The sequence below is a fragment of the Danio rerio genome, chromosome 11, assembly GCF_049306965.1.
Source record: "Danio rerio strain Tuebingen ecotype United States chromosome 11, GRCz12tu, whole genome shotgun sequence".
Classification (NCBI taxonomy): Eukaryota; Metazoa; Chordata; class Actinopteri; order Cypriniformes; family Danionidae; genus Danio; species Danio rerio.
The window spans coordinates 28,862,540-28,882,500 of record NC_133186.1 but is presented as its reverse complement, the minus strand read 5'-3'; the positions used below and the strand labels follow the sequence as shown (position 1 = coordinate 28,882,500).

Sequence of the window (19,961 nt, the reverse complement as noted above, 5' to 3'; positions counted from 1 at the left end):
CCATCCGGGAGCACCTTGACCTTTTTTCTTTGAGAAACTTTGATGTGGAGGCTGAAGTATGAGAAGGAGTGCTATCCTGCTGAAGAATTCACCCTCTTTTCTGGTTTGTAATGTAATGTGCAGCACAAATGTCTTGATACCTCAGGCTGTTGATGTTGCTATCCACTCTGAAGATCACTCGCTCGCCCTCCATACTGAATGTAACCCCAAATCATGATTTTTTTCTTCACCAAACTTGACTGATTTCTTTGAGAATCTTGGGTCTATGTGGGTTCCAATAGGTCTTCTACAGTATTTGTGATGATTGGTATGCAGTTCAACAGATGATTAATCTGAAAAAATCTACCTTCTGCCACTTTTCCAAATGATCAACTAGAAGCCAAGTTATTATTTGTTGTTCTTACAACTGCAATCAATGACAAGACAGGTAGTCAAGTAGTGTGTGTATGTATATCTTTCTCTCCAGCCCTTTTTTTCCCAATCTGTGCTTTAAAAATGTCCAGTGACCTTGCAGCTCTTTCAAAAAAATAATAATAAATTAATAAAACATTAAAAGAGCTGAGAAACAGGACACAATCCCTTTTCATGAATGCATGGCGACACACCTTTACCAGAAAACACACTGACAGACAGAGAGAGAGAGGGAGGAGTCCAGGGGGCGGAGCTGAGAAGAGCAGAGAGAGAGAAATCAGTGGAGAGGGCGTGCGAGGGACAAGAGAGAGAGAGAGAAAGAGAGAGACAGACAGCCCAGTGAAGTGCATCGTCACGCAGGCTGAGAGGAGCTCCATCAAGCACCACAACACACTTCCACAAACTGCTGTTTAATGTTATTTGGGGCTCGGATGAAGTGAGAGGTATGTGAGTGTGTGTGTGTGCGCATATGTGTGTGTGTGTGTGTGTGTGTGTGTGTTTGCAGGTGTCTGGCAAACACTGCAGCAGCTGTTAAGGCATGCAGCTATTTCTCACTGTCTCTCTTTAGCACTCCTGCTCTCTCTATCTCTCTCTCTCTTTCTGTTCTGTTGTGTGATGTCATTCTGACTGATGCAGTCTACAGCTGGAGGACACTGGCTTGTTTGCTTACTAAGCTGAACAGACTATGTAAAACTTTGGGGTGATGAAAACGTCTGATGACCTCCAGAGTTTCTTGCTGTTACTTTAACTGTTTGCTGATGGAGCATTGCTTGCTTTATCCATTAGGATGGTGACATTGGAGCAGAAAGAACTGACGCAAACACATTCAAACATAAACCATTAAGGGAATTAAATGCAGGAGTACATGGAGAAATTACAACCTTGCAGTTGACGTTCATTGCTTTTTCTGTATTTATGCATGGCAGGACTTGTTTTGTTTGTGCATATGCTGACGTCGAGCTATTCCTTTGGTGTCTTGTGGTGTTTTGGCTCTGGTGGTGTCCTTGGGAGGTTGTTTTTTCAGTTTTGGAGAAGATAATGCAGCAATAAGCTGCTTGGTGTCAGATAATGCAGTAATAATCATTCTTTGTGGTTATGAATCGAGTCTTATCTGAGCCGGTGGTGTTTTCGCACTCACATGAGTGTCAGCTAAACTATCTTTGGATCTGCTGATGTAATTAGACTCTTAAGCTTAGGCGTGTACTTGAAATACATGAACATGTATGTACTTAGGCTATTCTTTCATAGAAAAGATGCAACATTTATGTTGAAGGTTTTGTCATATCAATGCATGATGGATGTAAATTTTTTGTTCATATTTTGCTTATTGTTATTTCTAATCCACTTGTAGAATTTTTAGTTTTTAGAGATCCATTTTAAATGAAATTTTAATTAAAAACTGCTAACTAGCCATAACAGAAAGAATAATTGAAAACACTAGATAGTATGTAAAAATTTACAATGTCATTGTTTATAAAATGGGTTTCTATTGACGACCAAACAAAGCAAAACAAAACAAAATGAAGAAACAAACAGTGTTGCCTCTTTGTTTGACTTGTTTTATTGTGTTGCTTCTTAGTTTTGTTTTGTTTTGTTTTGTTTTGTTTTGTTTTGTTTTGTTTTGTTTTGTTTTATTTTGTTTTTTACTTGACTTTTTTGTACACTGTTTTTGTTTGTTTGATTGTTGTTTCATTTTGTTATAAATATAATGTTTTGTGTTGTTTAATTTGTTAATATGTTTCGTTTTATCTAGGGAGTTCCAGTCATTTGATTTTGAAAACCAATACCAAAACCCGATACGATACTTCTATAATACATTAAAAAATAATAAAGAAGAGCGAAGAAATAGATCCAGGATGATCCTTATTTTTCACTTTATTTAACATTCAACAACTTTGTTAACAAACAGAGCAATTCTTGACCAATCACATAATAAATAACAAACTCTTCACTTTTGGACTTTAGTGCAACTGTAAATATAAAAAAAATCTAATATAAAAACAAATAACAACTTAACTTAAATTACCCAGCAGGCAATCCCAAATTTACATATCTCACAGTTTGCTTTGACAATGTTGTCGTTATCAACTTTCTAATTTCCAGACCACAGGCATACTCACGCTTTCTGCGTCAAGCTGCTTCTGTGTTTGCTGGCATTTGCAACCAATAGCATCTCTGCAACAAAGTGATGTCATGCAGCACGCGTTGCTGTTTCTGTTGGAAATCAAGAAAGAGATCTAACTCTGTGCCATCGCATAACTTTAGAGGTGTTAAAAATAATGAGGATATATATATATACACAGGATATATAGGTATATATACTGTATATATATATTTATATATATATATATATGTGTGTGTGTGTCTGTGTACATCTATATTTAAGTCCTGATCGGGAGGTAATGTCTGATTCCGATCGAGTCTGAAATTGAGTGATCGGGCATGATTTCGGATCGGGACATCCCTTGTTTTATCACAGGCCTCCAATGTTGCTTTGGAAATCCTTATTATTCTATAATTTATATGTATGTGCAGAGAAAATTAGTTGGAATATTTATCAAAACATCTTTGTTTGAATTATACACAAGAAAGTAATGCTGTGTTCACACCAAACCTGAACCATCATGTCACTTGCTCTAGATTACTCGCAGGATGTTTTTTACCCTAATTTTCCACTTGAGTAATTTTTTTTTTTTTTACATGCGTGGAGGAAGAAATTTAATGCAAGTTCTGCACATTTGCAGCCACACATCTCCACACATTTTCCATCATTTGTGCTACACAATCTGTCATTTCACATCATTTGCGCTGCCCGACAGAAATACACCCCTATTGATGCTCATTTACGTTGACTTGGTATAGAATTCACAAATATCCATTTGAGTTTGTTGTGAAACCACCATAAGTCTTTCAGGTTTGAAATGACAAAAAAACTATTAAATAATGACATATATGTGTCATAAATAATGACAACAGCCTCAAACACCCCAAAATATGTCACAGTTCTTCTGTGACATGAATAACAGCTGTGCATTTGTTTAGTCATCCACATGACTCATCAAGAATATTTCAGACCTCTTCCTAATGTTACCCAGCCGTCTCTACTGTCGTCCCACAAACATATCTACCAGAAAACAAGAATCACACAGGACAACGCTATATAGTATGATACTAACAATCCCAGTGTCTGTCATCACAGAACAGATCCGGACAGTTAAGCGGTCTGATATGTGTTGGTGAGTTTGACATTGAGCTTTGGCTCTCCCATGTGCAATCTTGCCATTATTATGGCTGCTCTCCTCTAGGGATTCGCCGGGCTATAACAAAACAAGTCTATTTCTGTCAAAGAGCTCCAGCTGTGTCTATGGGGATTGCTGGTGTGTTGTAAATGTGGGCTAGAGATGCTTGCTATCAGATTGGGTGTGTTTGTGGTTTCAGGTTGGTGAGACTTGTGATTTCTGGAAATGCCTTTCAGTTATTCCAGATTATAATCGCTGATCCACGATAAAATCATAACATATATGTCATCAGCCATTACGTTATTCAACATAACATAGAAAGCTGGAATCCTGAAGCACTGTGGGTGGTAAAGAAATGAAAAACAACGTTAAACCAAAGACTTTAGATTACACAAGACATGTCACTCGCGTCTTTTTTAATGGGGAAAAGTGTAACGTCAATATGGGGAATAAAGCCCCACCTACTAGTACGGGAGCCAATCATCGATCGCTATATGGTGAATAAAGTCCGTCTTCTAGTACAGTAACCAAACATTGATCGCTCTTGACTGATGATTTTCCAGGGGTGGGGCTCGGACCAGATGTGAGTTTCTGCAGATTTTGTGTGATTCAAACGTTTAGAAATTAAACTAAAGACACGGTTGTTGATTAATTTTATTGGTGATTCCTAATATGAAAATCACTAGTAAGCTTGGCAAGCTGTTTTGGAGAGTTTGATGTTTCCCCATTCATACAGAATGCCTGAGCATACTGCCCAAGAGATGTTTCAAAGATAGTTGCTTAGTGAAATGACTTGCCTTTAAGAGACTTTGATTAAACGACTTCTCATTTAAATGTGTTTTTTGTTTGCATTCAAAAAGTAAAACCAACAAAAAAAAAATCAGTCTGTGCTTTTAAAAACACTATTGGTTGGGTTAAGGGAAGAAGGAGGGGTGGGTCAGTCGATTGGTCAGTCAGTCAACAGTGAACAACAAATGGCACTCGCAAGAGAAATTTGAGATCTGAAAAAGCATACACAGCGGCCTCTGGTGGATTCGCGAAAACAAAGACTACAAAAGAGCGTAGCTTCTGAGACATCTTTGGCGCTCTCTAAAAATGTATATAGCAGTACATTTTCAGAATGAGTCTGGGTTGTCAATATGAGCTTTTTGAGTAGATTTTTTTTTCAACACATTTCTAAACATAATAGTTATAACTTTTTTTTAATAACTGATTTATTTTATCTTTGCCATGATGACAGTACATAACATTTTACTAGATATTTTTCAAGACACTTCTATACAGTGACATTTAAAGGCTTAACTAGGTTAATTAGATTAACTAGGCAGGTAATAAGGCAAGTTATTGTATAACATGGTTTGTTCTGTAGACTATCGAAAAAAAATATATAGCTTTTAAGGGGCTAATAATTTTTACCTTAAAATGTTTTAAAAAAAATTTAAACTGATTTTATTCTAGCTGAAATAAAACAAATAAGACTTTCTTCAGAAGAAAGAATATTATCAGACATACTGTAAAAATGTCCTACCTCTGTTAAACATAATTTGGGAAATATTTAAAAAAAAAAAATCAAAGGGAGGCTAAAAATTCTGACTTCAACTGTATATAAATTATGTCATGAACTAGACAGCTGCTATTTTAAATATTTATTCATATATGGCTATATATAATATATTTGAACGCGTACATATTTGTTATTACAATGGTTGAAAAAATATATAAGTGGCCATTTTTGTAATATTTCAAAATATATGTTGCAAATATGAGATATTTGAATGTAATATTTAATAAGTATGAACGTATATATGTTATTTGCATATATTTCCATTAATTTATTTTTGAATATGGCAGAATTAGTCAGCCACAATGTTAGTAGCTGGTCCTCAAACTAAAGTGAATAAATAATACATAAAATTGTAACAATGTTAATATAAACTTCTCTCTGAATTTATTAAATAAAAATTCTAGATGTTTTTGTGTGTGTACGTGTGTTAGGGCCAGTGAAAACATTGACAGGGCAAGTTTAAATCTGAATTACATTGAAATAATCTGTGAAAAATATGCAACCGTCCAATACGTAGTTCAACATCATATGGAAAGCTGTCGTTTATCCTGAAGTGCTGTGAGTGGCGAAGAAATGGACTACGACATTAAGCGATTTATTGTGTAAAGGCTTTCAGAGCTTTATATATTCTGCAGCTGTTATCCAATTTGCTGTGTGCAAATATTATTTAAATGAATGCGCTTTTTGGCACCTTGTGACGGCTAACAACCCAGCTGTCTTGGTACTTTAAATAACTGACTTAAATATATAAATAACTTTGAAAATTGAGGTCAAGCAATTTCAGATTCAGCTCTGTCCGCTGTCAGCAGATGAGATCTCAAAGCGGTTCTTTTCATTTTAGCTCAAAATAAACGTTAAATATTTGATTATGATTGCATTTCTTGGGGCCCAGGGAGAGTTTTGGTGCACCTCGCCTTTTGAAATACTGCAGGACTCCTCTTTAAATTAGTATTCAGGGCATAAGTTGGAGTCGTTGACCATGAAATATTGCAAAGCTAGGCTGATGCGGTATGAAGCAGGGCTCTGTACCTTCTCATCTGAATCTGCTGTGTCACGACGAGAGCATCTTAGGACTGAGTGATATATAGTGTTTACCACAGATGAGGATGAATTAGAAGCAATTTTTAGCCCAATGTATATTGCAGGTATACTGTGTGCAGTAAAGCAGTTATGTATATGTAATTTGTTCTTATGGGGTGACATCGTGGCGCAGTGGGTAGCGCTGTCGCTTCACAGCAAGAAGGTTGCTGGTTCGAACCCTGACTGGGTCAGTTGGAATTTCTTTGTGGAGTTTGCATGTTCTCCCCGTGTTCGCATGGATTTTCTCCCAGTGCTTCGGTTTCCCCCACAGTCCAAAGACATGCGCTGTAGGTGAATTGTCCATATTGTATGTGTGTATGTTCTGCTTCTTTTTGAGCGTTGGGCTAACAACCCACCCCATAAAAAACTAGATGCTACAAAACACCAATGTTGCAGCTAAATATCAACTTCGAAATAAATGGCCCTAGGAGTAAGTAATTTGTTCTTATGATGGCAAAGCTGAATTTTTAGCATTACTATTATAGCCTTATGTGTCATGTCATCCTTCATAAATCATGCTGATGTAATGATTTAATGCTCAAAATTATTTAAGATTTTCAATGTTGAAAACTTTGCAGACTTCCTAGTTTTTTGCGATTCTTCAATTGCTGAATCTAACGCAAAAGCAACATAAAGTCGCAAATTATTGCAGTCCTCCAAAATTCTTAATTAAATGCAAATTAATCGCGAAAAAATGTAAAAAATGTCATAAAACATCTAATTACAAACCATATAATTAAATTATATTTATTTCAGTTTGCAATTTATTGTTTTAAGTGACTTACAGACGTTGCATTTCATAGAAGTGGGCGGAATTGTTTTGCAGCCTGTGCAGTAGGCAGACGCAGAGGAAGCGCGAGTGATCTACATGTGAAGTCAATGCAAAGATTGGATTAGGCATCCTGTGGCGCGAATTGGGCACTTTGTGCGTTTGAAACACTTCAGAGTGCAAAAGAAAGTTTGAGCAAACAAAACAGGGCAATGAAACAGACAGAACAGCAAGCAGCTTGCGGTGATGGAGATTGGTTCAAGGATGACGGCCACTGGAAGTGACCGAATTGAAGGACAATTGAAGGACTAATTTTTGCTTTGCATGTAAGGCTGGTATTATTGTGTTAGTGAAATCGAGAAATGATTTAGTTGAACTCTTTTCCTGCAGTTAACAAGAGAAAACGCATGTCAGATTCTCTGGTGAGTAAAATCTGAAAGTAAAATCGTGGATAAAAATAAGAGTTACACAAACTTCCTTTAGCTTAATCCCTACCGTTTTGGCTCTGTTTTTAGACAAGAGATCAAAATAAAGAAGCTTTATTTTTATGATTTGTGTTATTGTCATTGTGTCAGATTGCACACCTAGTAGGCTACCTAATGTATTTAATAAGAAACAATATATATATATATATATATATATATATATATATATATATATATATAATTTAAAAAAAATCATCAAAAACTAAACGGTCTGACTTTGTGATGCTTAATTATTTATTTAAAGACTTTTCTTTTAACTGAAAGTTTTTAAGCCAGAAATCCATATATACTTAAAAGTCTAAACTAAAATTAAGTATACATAAACATAAAAGATTAATTACATCTTCAGTTTTCATAAAAAATAGATAAATAAAAAAATTCAAAATATTCTGTAAGAAAAAATGTAAACAATCCATACAATTCAATTCATACAATCATTTTAATAATATATATGTATACTAGTAGTTATATTTATTTAGTATTATAAATGATAGTATTAGCATTAATTTGTTTTAATGAATGCAATTGTTTTATAAAATTGTATTGAAAGCTAATCCTGATTAAGGGTTTTAAAACAAATCACCCTATTTTTTGTGTACAAGTGGGCGCAGCCATTTTTGGCTCAAGACTTTTGCCCTCATTCACTTCCATTCATTTTTAGAAGTTAGAAACAGCTCGTTTTGCTGCTTGACGTTGCAAACTGCTATTTCTTTTTATTAAATATTAATTCACTTTTTCACTTTGCAAACATTTGTTTGTAGAGCTAGTAGTTTGACTGTTTTCTATGGTTTATTATTCCTTGTCATTTCTCCCACAGGCAACTAAATCGCAAGTTCTAAAACAATCGCAAAAACGAGCTCACTTCCTCATTTTAGAATAAGGTCAATACTCTTTTCTTCATTTTTTTTTTTTTTTTTTTTTGTGGTGAATATATGGTTTTAAATTATTAGTTTATTTGCTATAAATAGTGTTGTATTATGTTTTTTATGCATATTGGCATATTAGGATTAGTGAAAACATTGGTAGAACAAGTAGAACCCTAACTTTTAAAAAGAATTACACAGAAAGAAAAACACATGTAGTGCTAATTCATTTATTTAGCTCGCAAACTTTTATTTTGGGTGGTTCGTGAACACCATTGAAAGCACACGGCATTAATGCAGCTGTTTAGTGAATCTCCCTAGTGTGTTTGTGCTGTTGGTGGCTCAGCACTATGATCTATTTTTACAGTAGTGCTTATTGAAGCCACCTGTCTGGTCAGCTCTCCATATCCACACAAAACATTCCACCGTAATATACAAGCATATGTTTTAGCAGCAGTGTTACACATTTCACTCTTATTTATCAGTTTAAAAATGCAGAGCTACTGCAGATAATAATCTTCATGATGTGAATCTGGATGCTGCAGTTGCAAGTAAGCAGACTTTTAGGGCAAGACACTGTTTTTACATTACACCTATCAATATTGAGATTAGTTTTTTTTTTTTTTTTTTAACTGAAGAAATTATGTGGAACCCAGCATTTATTTACAGTGCATTGTGTGTGTGTTTTGTTTGTTTGCTTGCTTGTTTGTTTTTTGTCTAATGTTAAAAAAAAAGCATTCAAACTACACTTTTAAGTTTTTCTTTTGTTGCATTTTATCAATCTGCATCTAAGGTTTTTAGTTACACTCTAAAAATACTGGATTGAAATACTGTCTGTATTTGACCTACCATTGGGCTAAAACAACCCAGCAATTTTTAGTCTATAATACGTATTTTTTTAAAGGCTGTTTTCTTACTATGAACTATGAATCTCCTCTTTAATCATGTATGTATTCTAAAGGTTCTTATAGAGTAATATGTTCATACATAAGTTGCTCTTATTATATACTAGGGGTGTCAAAATTAATTGTATCTTTGGTGCACCGCGATGTAGTCACGGACAGTTCGGTATCGGTTCAGTAATAGATGATAACTGGTTATTACGTATTTATACGCAGTGGCGGATTTAGGCATGGGCAATATGGGCAATCACCCAGGGAGACATCTTGTTAGGGGCGGCATGGAGCTTACCCAACCTAATTGTATTAAAGGATAAAATTGTATGACAAATAGTATATAAATATATTTATAAATTGTAATACAAGAATGCTTGTGCTCTGAAGTAAAATTTTAAATTGTGTATGGAAAGCATCATCAATGCATCGTGATGCACAGAGATATCGAACTGAACGGGCATGATAATCGGAACCGATCCGAACCGTAAGACCAGTGTAATTCACACCTCTATTATATAAAGCATTTTATAATCTAATTTTGTTCTGGCTGTTGTTGATAGCATTTTCTGAATTATGGAGTTGCAAAAATTAACTCTAATTTTTGTTAGAAATGTGTGCAAATTAGTTCATATTTCATGATATAAGGCCTTATTTGCATATTTAAACTGAACTTCTGTTGACATCAACTTAATGTCTTCCATAGCAACTGTATATCAATATTCTTAGCCCCACCGCTCTTACCATTAACATTGTTTATTATCTTAGCCATAATCAAATCAGTCATTTGTTTCCCTTATTCACCTGGAGTGCCTTCCCTTAAACATTCTTTCGGTTCTTTAGCGAAGCCCTCTGTGTTAACAGTTTGTTTGTAATTTGTTGCGGTGTGTTCAGGCAATCTGTAGCAGCCTGTAATTGCTGCTTGGCTGCACTTAGATGAGTTTTCTAGCAAACTTCCCAAGAATCTGGAAAGAAAAGAATGCTAGTGTTTGTCGTAACAACAAGGTATACTGTAGGATGATGAAGGCCTGTTTGGGTTTGAGGTTTGCAGGACTTGCTAATCACCATCTGGCCATCTGTCAGCAGTAGCGTGAGTGAAGGCATATGGAGGTTGATTGCATTTTTGCATCGTTCTTCTGAAGACAACAACATTTTACTAGAACTGAGTCTTGGAAAACAGAATAGTGACCTTTGGAATAATAAAGAAGCCAGAGTTGGCAGAAATGGCAGCAATAGTGACTACTGGAGATTTAATTTTGTTGAATTTAAAATTTGTTTAATAATATGTTAATGGAGCAAAGTTTTATATACACAAATGTTGATTTGTTAAAGTTTCTAACTGTTTTAAAGCATTTAATTATTATTTCAAAATAGTTTAAATCAAAAAAACAGGTAAAAAGGAAAGTGCCTCAAAGTTCTCTAAGCTTGTGTCAGCTTATACGGATTGACCCCCCCTGAATGTTTTTTCATTTGAGGTGTTATTTATGGTATTGTTATTATTTTGTACAATTGTTTTTTATTATATGTTGCTTGGAAGTTAAAATGCCTGTTTTTTTATTTGAAGGTTAAACAAAGGGGGGAATTCAGTTGGATTGGATAGACAGCAAAGCATTTAAACCAAGTGATTTCTAGGCTGTATAAAATCTGGATGGAATATCAGAATGGAAGTTGCTGTGAAACCTTGAGTGATATGGAATTTAGTAAATTCTGAACATGTTGAATGGATTTTGCAGTAAATTAACCATTAAAAACCAATTCAAATATATAGAAAATTAAATATAAATAAAACATGTAAAATCTATACTGTAGAATCCTGCATTTCTTGAAACAATCATGTAAATCATACTGTATATACAGAATTTTCAAACAGTCTTACAAACTCTGAAAGTAAGTTTTAAAAGCAATGGCCTCTTTGTGACTGATGGAAATACGTCACTGTTTAAACGCACAACACTGAAAGCTGCTTTATGGGACGAGGTGCAGACAGAGTTGCAGGTTTAGCAGTGCAGATGTTTGACTGTAGGGTGTGTGTGAGCGTGTGCCAGCATGTGTGCTTATACATGTGCATTAAAAGAACAGACAGTGTTCAGCTCTAGGGAAGGGAGCGACGCACAGAAGCCGCTGTGATTTTTCAGGTTGCATCAGCTCTGATAGGCTGCGTCATGCTAACAGCATCGCAGATTACCATAAAATCTGTGACACGCTCTTCCAAGGAAATTCGCCTTTAACGTTTACTCTCAACATAAAAGCATATAGTTACTGGAGATTACTAGTTTCACGCCAGACAGGAAATTTTGTTGATAATGATTTTGTTGGAGTATAAATCCTGACTCTGTATTTTTATATACTAAATGATTAAGTGTTTTCAGTATTATTTAATTTCAAATTATTTTAGCAAATTGTGAAAAGTAGTAAGTTCTCAAATGGCACACTATACAGTATATGTACATAAATACATATATTATCCACTATGTATTTGTGTACACACTCAACAGCATAGTATATTTATGTAATGTCGTCTTAAATGGAACACTAGTGTTTTTTACTAAGCGAAATTCAAACCGTTTCCCAGATGATGTCTGACGGTTGTCAAATTAGTGAAATAAATGACCAAACTACCAAATAATACCTGCCATGAGCATAACAGCATTCACCATCGGAAGGCTGTATAATATAATCAACATCAGTGCTCGAAAGCTATGCCCCGTCCGCTACGTGGGCAAAGCTGCGGCCATTAGTGCGTGAAGTGTCCAACATTCCACACTTCATTTTAAAGGTTGAACAAGTGCATCATCCGGGTATTTAAAGTGCAGCTATATATTGAATGCACTACTTTTTATACTATAAAATGACATACAATAGTGATTTGTAATGTGATTTTGGACGTACCCAGTGTTATTTCAATTTGAGGAAATGTACAGTAACACTTTTTTATGTATTGTCAGAAAAGTATTAAAAAGTATGTCATGAAGTATTCATTTGAACTGCCATTGGGGATAAGCAAATTTTACTTAAATGTATGAATTATACCGTTCAAATTCATGCAAATTGGCCACGATTGCGTTGGTTATTTTAGTATCTTTACATCCTGTTGTAAACTGTAAAAAATTACATGATCAATTAGTCATGACAGCATATGTTTTTTTTTAGCTCATTGTAACTTGTTAAACTAAGTAAATCATGTTCTAACTTAATTTTATAAGCTGTTTATGAGCTGTTTTAAGACAGTTAATCATAATATTTAACATAAGTTCAATAGACTAATAAGGTTAATTAGATTCAGCTTAAGAATTTAAGGCAACCAGAATTTTTTTTTACAGTGTTTTAATTTATTTTAAATACAGTTTTAATTAAAAGTTTGAATTACTTCATACTAAGTTTTACATTTGAATTGTATTTCAATTTAAATTTGTGATTTTATTGTATTTGTTTAGCAATTTTTGTGTTTGTGTAAACAGTGTAAACATGAAAAATAAAAGAGGATTTAGTACAGTTACATACTGGAAATGATAAATAAAATAATTTATTTACCAATAAGCTAAAATGAAATATGTTTTATGGTTTTAGATTTAATAAAACTATTTATTTATTTATTTATTTATTTATTTACAAAGGGGCAATGTACATGTTACATGTATGACATGTTGTGCGAGAGTTAGCTATAAAGCTAATTTAAGTCTGTGGTCCCTGGGCAGGAAGTTGTAACAAAGTTAACAATATTAAAAAATAACAAAATGATTACAACCCTTATTATAATACAGAAAGCAAACTTTGGCTTATTAAATCAAAACCATTTAATATATACACTCAATAATTATCAAAAAGTTAATTGTACTCTTTCCTGTTTTGCACATAGCCTCAAGCACCATCTTATTACACACAAAAGCATTATAGGAGAAGATGTCACTCTTCAAATATTCTGCTCACGCAGTGTTTATAGTTCCTTCTGTGCCTTTGCTTCTTTCTTTAGCTGCGTGTCATGGCAAATCACAGTATTAATACCTTAAGGGCACAGCGTATAATTATTTTGTTCCTGCTCATTGACTTCTCATTAATTCGAAAGGAATACTTCTTTTCTTCCACCTTGTTGAAGCCTGACAAGAAATCATCAGATTATCATCAGTTACGCCCAGTTATGAAAATATATACGTCTGTGGCTTCAGTGTTAAACATGTTGTTAACATGAGAAAAAATCATAGTTTGGAAAAACAGTTAAAGGGTTTCTGAAATGGACAGGACTTCCCTCAGGGGCTTTAGACATTTTTACACTTCCGCTCTCTGAGGTTAAGTTTGATTTCAACTGAAGAGGACACAGTGTGTAAAAGATGTGAAAATTCTTAGACCAGTAAAAACTACTATAATTCAAAACCAGACCATCATTTTCTGGGGGATGCATTATGCTGCTTATGCTTTTGACCCTTAAAGGTCCCTTGAACTGCTTGAAATTTGCATTTTTATTAGAAATTTGACAATCTCAACTGAAACATGAAGACAGGGTGGGACATATTGTAGCTCCTAGGACTGGGGGGGTATTTAATTTCATGTGAGTAAGTTTATTTCATATTAACATATAATATCATGTAATATCTACGAAAATAGTTTCATACTAGCAGCCAATAGAAATTTAAATAAGGCATAGACTAAAACAGAGGTGTTTTGTGACTTATATTTTACATTTTATAGATTGTTTTAAACATTTATTTATTTATTTATATTTTTTTATTTAATTTTATTTTAAAAGTACACTAAAAATTGCTTGGTTCTACACACTCAATTTGTGTTTGGACAACATAAAGGAATTAAGTTACCTTATCATTTTTTTTTTACAAATTCGCATGGACTGAACATAAAACAATTAAGTTGTCCCAAAATAAAATCAAGAATTATGTTGTGTCAGTTAATTTTTAATAAGTAGTTTGAACAAACAGCAAAGTTTTTTTTTCTTTTCTTTTTTTTTTTTTGCAGTTATTTCAGAAAATGTTCAGAAGGGCTTTATTTAATAATTAAGCTTGAATATTTAAGAAAACAACTTGATCTTGATTATTTAGTATTTTATTTTTAACCTTAGAAATGGAGTAAACAAAATGACTTTAGATGAACAACAAATTCCACTGTATGTCACATTTCACAGCTTTATACGGATACACTTTGTTTTTTATAAGATTTTGTCAAGTAACATTATATCACAGATATATGATATATCCCAAATACGTAAAAGGAAAATAAAACCTAAATATGAAAATATAAATATATCAACATTTTAAGGAAATATCAAACAATTACATTATATAAATATTGAAACTAAGTGATCACTTCTTGTTAAAAATATAAAGCAATTGGCATCATTGCTAGTAGGGGTGAACCTACCTCTTATTCACAGACGATAAGTTTAACAAATTACTGATGACTTTATATAGAGGATTTGAAGCTGATTCAGGCCCACTATGTGCAGATTGTCTTAGCTGTAAGTGAATCTAAACAAAACATATGTTTGATGCAGGTTGTGATTACAGAACATATTGTTTTTCCTAAAATACATGCTTTTATTAATAACTGTATAGCAGATTTGGAGTAGGCTCTAGATCAGTACAAGCACTGAGAAACAGTGTTAAGTTAGCTGCTGTTGAATTTGAATTTGAAGTAAGGCTGATCAATGCAAAAATAATAAGAAAATAAACAAAGGTTGCATTTACACACCATATGGCTTTACAGATTTATGATGGTTTCACTAATGAATTTATAGAGGGTTTGAATCTGATTCTGGAGCAGTATATGCAGCCAGCAGCAGTGTTATGTTGTTGCGTATCTGTATTGGTATGCATGGACGGCTCTGAATGCCCCTTGTAAAGGTTACTCTCGACAGCTCCCAGATGTGCTGCACTGTGTGTATAATTGCAGATGTTGCAGAGACCACCTCAGCAGGTAACCCAAGCGAACTAGTCCGGAATTTATAGCAGAATGTGCATTTTATAGGAGTTTGTAAAACCATTTTCATTGTGTTTTGCTGTGCTTTTACAGGGATCAGTTTATGTCTGGCTATTATCTTTTATAAGAATGTACTCAAGTGCCACAGAAAAAATGAAGCATTTTGCCAGGGGTGCCAGAACATATAGGTCAACCTGCTGAATTCTTTCATTCACTGCTTTTATGATGTGTTGTAAAGGCCCAATCTGTTCATTCCACTGTTTTGCAGATATAAAATATCGTATTCTGATGTTTCGTAAATGTTTATTCACACTGTAATGTGAGTTTTGATCAGTTCTTGACTTCACATAGATTTTTTTAGATTAGTTTTTTATTCTTTCCTTCGACTGTGTCGTGTAATGACTGCATGTAATGGGATTTCATTGGTATTCATGAACTAAATGGCTGACATAAATAGTGTTGCTTTGTTGTGCCCTGACCTTGAAATTTCAAATTAATTCATCTGCAGGGAAAGACCAGTGTGTTTCTGATTGGAAATTGTTTCGACAGATATGGAGATGATTGTATCTCCAGTTATTGTCTCTTGCCTCCGTGAGATGATCATAAAAAATGAATGTTGGTAACTGATGTTTTAGTAACGTTATAAATGAAGAAAAAAACATTATATTTGAATTGTTTGAAAAGGGGTTGAACACATGGCATCCCATTTTGGTGTTTGCATCAAATTAAATTAATGGAAGTGATTTTTATATACCACAAAGTGTCTCATTAATGTTTCAAATACATTTTTTTGTATAAGAAATATCAAAATATGGTTAAAACAATGTTTTATCTTGCATTTCTATTCGTGTATTAATGTTATTAGTATTTAGATTAACTATTGTTACATTAGATCACATTTTAGTGGGCTTGTCTTTTATTTTTATTATGGTAAAACAAATGTTGGCAGTTACTTTTTTCTTTAAAAAAAGTATATGGGTCAAACACATGGCATCCCATTATCTGAATATGATTTTATATGTATTAAAAACAGTAAAAAATATTGTCTCCTTAATGTTTCGAATAACTTTTGAATAAAAATATTCAAAATATTGGTAAAATAATGCTCCGTCTTGCATTTTTTAACAATATTATTGTTACACTAGATTATATTTTAGTGGGCATGTCTTCTATTATTCCGGGTAAACATATCATGGTAGTTTAATAATTGTGTGTGTGTGTGTGTGTGTGTATATATATATATATATATATATATATATATATATATATATATATATATATATACACTGTGTCTCAAAAAACCAAGCAATAATAATATGTCACATAAAAATAAGACTGCTAATCAAACTACAGGAATAAGAATGAATACATTTCTGGAATAACAGTGCAATCTGTGCATTAGAAGAATCCTTTTATTTACTTTCTTTAGCGTAATGATGATGTATTCATTTTTATCTGCATAAGGCTTAAATAAAAATGGTCATTTCAAATGAAGATAGAAGTTTGATCAAAGGTTTACGAGAACTGAAAGGCTACAGGGCTTCAAGTTTTCTTCGTGAATTTCCAATTAAAAACTGGACAAAAAGTGGATTGGATTAATTGTTGGTGAAAATGAATCGGCCTGTATCAGTATGTTGTGTCGCGGGGAGTGGTCGTCCACGCACTGCCTGTACAGATGAAAAATCACCACTGTCGAAGACATGGCACTGAGCCAATAAGACGCACCACTCATCCATTGCACTGTCTAACAGATTACACAGAAGTCTGGCAATTAATGACTCTGATATGTAACTGTTGCTTTAAGTAAGAGAAGCAAGTGATAAAATTGAATTAATAAAATACAATTAATGGGAAATTTTATAAATAATGTAAATAATTATCGTGGTTAATCAGCTATACTAATAGAAAAGACTCCAGATCCAGATCTGGTTTTGCATTACTGTGACGGATGAGGTATTAATGGAAAATGTAATAAATTATATAAATAATTCTTGTTAACTTCCGGCCACAGCCATATATGATCTATTGCTGATTAACCATGTGGATGGATGATAACAGCCTTCTAAGCCTACCAGTAGGTGCAGAAGGCCCCTACTGGCCCATATCAGCTGATAACCACTGATAGCGGCCAGTAAATTGAGTGATAACATTCGAATTGGCTGACATATCATATAATTTCATCTATTTGCCATCTAATTACAAAATATAACTAAAGTTGGAGTTATTTTAACAAAATTCTGACAGAATTAATTTTGCTTTTGAAATTTTTTAAAACGTGTATATAATATACATAATATATACATACAGAATGATCAAGACTTTTAATCTTAGAGGAAAGAAAAAAAATTGTTTTGATGATTGAAAACCTCTTTTCATCCTTCGGCCATAGTGTTTAAATATATCTGTATATAAATATAATAAATTAGTTTTGATGGTAATTCAGATTGAATATGATTTTACATTAGTAACAGTAACCACAGTAACTGTGCTATTTTGATTGAAACCATGACTACAGTGATGAACCTCTCTATTAATGATGCTGAATGGCATGAAGGAACAGATCGTGAATCACTGTGGTTTCAAAAAGAGGAAGCTCCGCATGTCAGCTCTGTGATCCTTGGTAAAACCATTTTTACCAGATGAAATGCCATCAAAGTTTCTCTGAGCTCTCAGATTGAAAACACTCGATCCCTTCTCACATTTCATTCCACATTCTTACACACTGAGACAAAATGACTTTGACATGCGCCTTGAAGTCCTCACAAAGGTCCTTGTGTGAAACGTCCCACATGTGCGAATGAAATCCATCATTTGATCTGCAGCACATTTTGTGCCCAGGGATCGTTTTTCAGAAAGGATGGCCATCAAAATTTCTCCTGCATTGAGATAGGACATTATTGTAAAGAAATATTCAGTGTCGTCTCTTTTGTATGAACACGGAGCGATGAAAACCTTTCATTCTCTTTCTGTGTTAGAAATCATTACTGACACTGTCGGGTTTTAGATGAATCCACAGAGAGTTTAACAAAGGCTCAGATGGCCCACCTATGTGAGATTTATTCATAACTCAGTGTCTGTTTGAGAAATAGTTCTTCTTTTGTCGGGTAGAAAAGAGTTCTTCCTCGATAGGTCCCCATAATTGTGTTTAGTGAAGCTAGATTTATGTTTTGGTTATCATTTTAATCTTTAAGATGCTAATATTTTTGAATCATATTTCTCACCCTATGAAAAGTAATACACTATAAACAATTATAGAAAAGTATATAAAATTTATGATGGAGATCTTCACATTATAACGTACACTGAGATATAGATAAATAATTTTCTAAATGATTAAAAAGAAAAAGATAAAAATAATATAGATTTAAGTTGATGTAATATATATATACACTACCTGACAAAAGTCTTGTCACCTATCCAAGACAAATAACTAACAAAAAATAATAACTTGACTTATAGTTGATCATTTGGTATCAGCAGTGGCTTATAAAGACAAAGGCCTCTAGATTACACTCATTTTAGCTAAATAAAATAAGATCCTTTCTTGATTTTTAATTATTCAATTACAGTACGGTCTGACTTTGCTTAAACAAGAGTCTTGTCACTTAGCACAAGTAATGTGTAGTACAGAATATAAAGTCATGGTGCAGTGGAAAAAGCATTAATATTGTGTATGACTCCCATGAGCTTGGACGACTGCATCCATACATACAGTGACTCAAATAACTTTTCAATAAAGTCATCTGGACTGGCAAAGAAAGAGTTCTTGCAGGACTCCCAGAGTTCATCAAGATTTTTTGGATTCCTCTTTAATGCCTCCTCCTTAATCTTACCCCAGACATGCTCAATAATGGTTATGTCTGGTGACTGGGTTGGCCAATACTGGAGCACCTTGACCTTCTTTGCTTTCAAGAGCTTTGATGTGGAGGCTGAAGTATGAGAAGGAGCACTATCCTGCTGAAGAATTTGCCCTCTCCTGTGGTTTGTAATGTAATGGGCAGCACAAATGTCTTGATACCTCAGGCTGTTGATGTTGCCACCTACTCCAGGTTCCAATCTTCTGCAGTATTTGTGATGATTGGGATCCAGTTCAACAGATGATTAATAAGAAAAATCTACCTTCTGCCACTTTTCCAAATGATCAACAGGAAGTAAAGTTATTATTTGTTGCTCTTAAAACTGGGATCGATGACCAGACGTTTGTGTGTGTGTGTGTGTGTGTGTGTGTGTGTGTGTGTGTGTGTGTGTGTGTGTGTGTGTGTGTGTGTGTGTGTGTGTGTGTGTGTGTGTGTGTGTGTGTGTGTGTGTGTGTGTGTGTGTGTGTGTGTGTGTGTGTGTCTATATATATATGTACACACACATATAGTTAAAGTCAGAATTATCAGCTCCCCTGTTTGTTTTTAAAAACTGATTTATTTCATCTTTTCCATGATGACAGTAAATAATATTTGACTAGATATTTTTCAAGACACTTCTATACAGCTTAAAGTGACATTTAAAGGCTTAACTAGGTTAGGTTAACTAGGCAGGATAGAGTAATTAGGCAAGTTATTGTATAAAGATGGTTTGTTCTGTAAACTATGGAAAAAATATGGCTTAAATGGGACAATAATTACTCCAGAAGAAAAAATATTATCAGATATACTGTGAAAATATCCTTGCTTTGTTAAACATCATTTGGGAAGTATTTAAATAAAAGAAAAAAAATCAAAGTGTGGCTAATATTTCTGAC

The 19,961-nt window shown here is 33.8% G+C and overlaps 1 protein-coding gene across 20 annotated transcripts in view; it reads left to right on the top strand.

The window, feature by feature from the left end:
- The window catches only part of iqsec1b (IQ motif and Sec7 domain ArfGEF 1b), a 349,885-nt gene that overhangs the window by 271,455 nt on the left and 58,469 nt on the right, over window positions 1-19,961 (top strand). For 2 of the 20 annotated variants that reach the window (XM_073916789.1, XM_005169332.6), the window contains exon 1: window positions 714-854. The exons of the other annotated variants lie outside the window; for them this stretch is intronic. The gene's annotated coding sequence lies outside the window, so the exon portion shown is untranslated. Of the gene's footprint in view, window positions 1-713; window positions 855-19,961 lie in introns of those variants that run through there. 20 annotated transcript variants of the gene reach the window in all.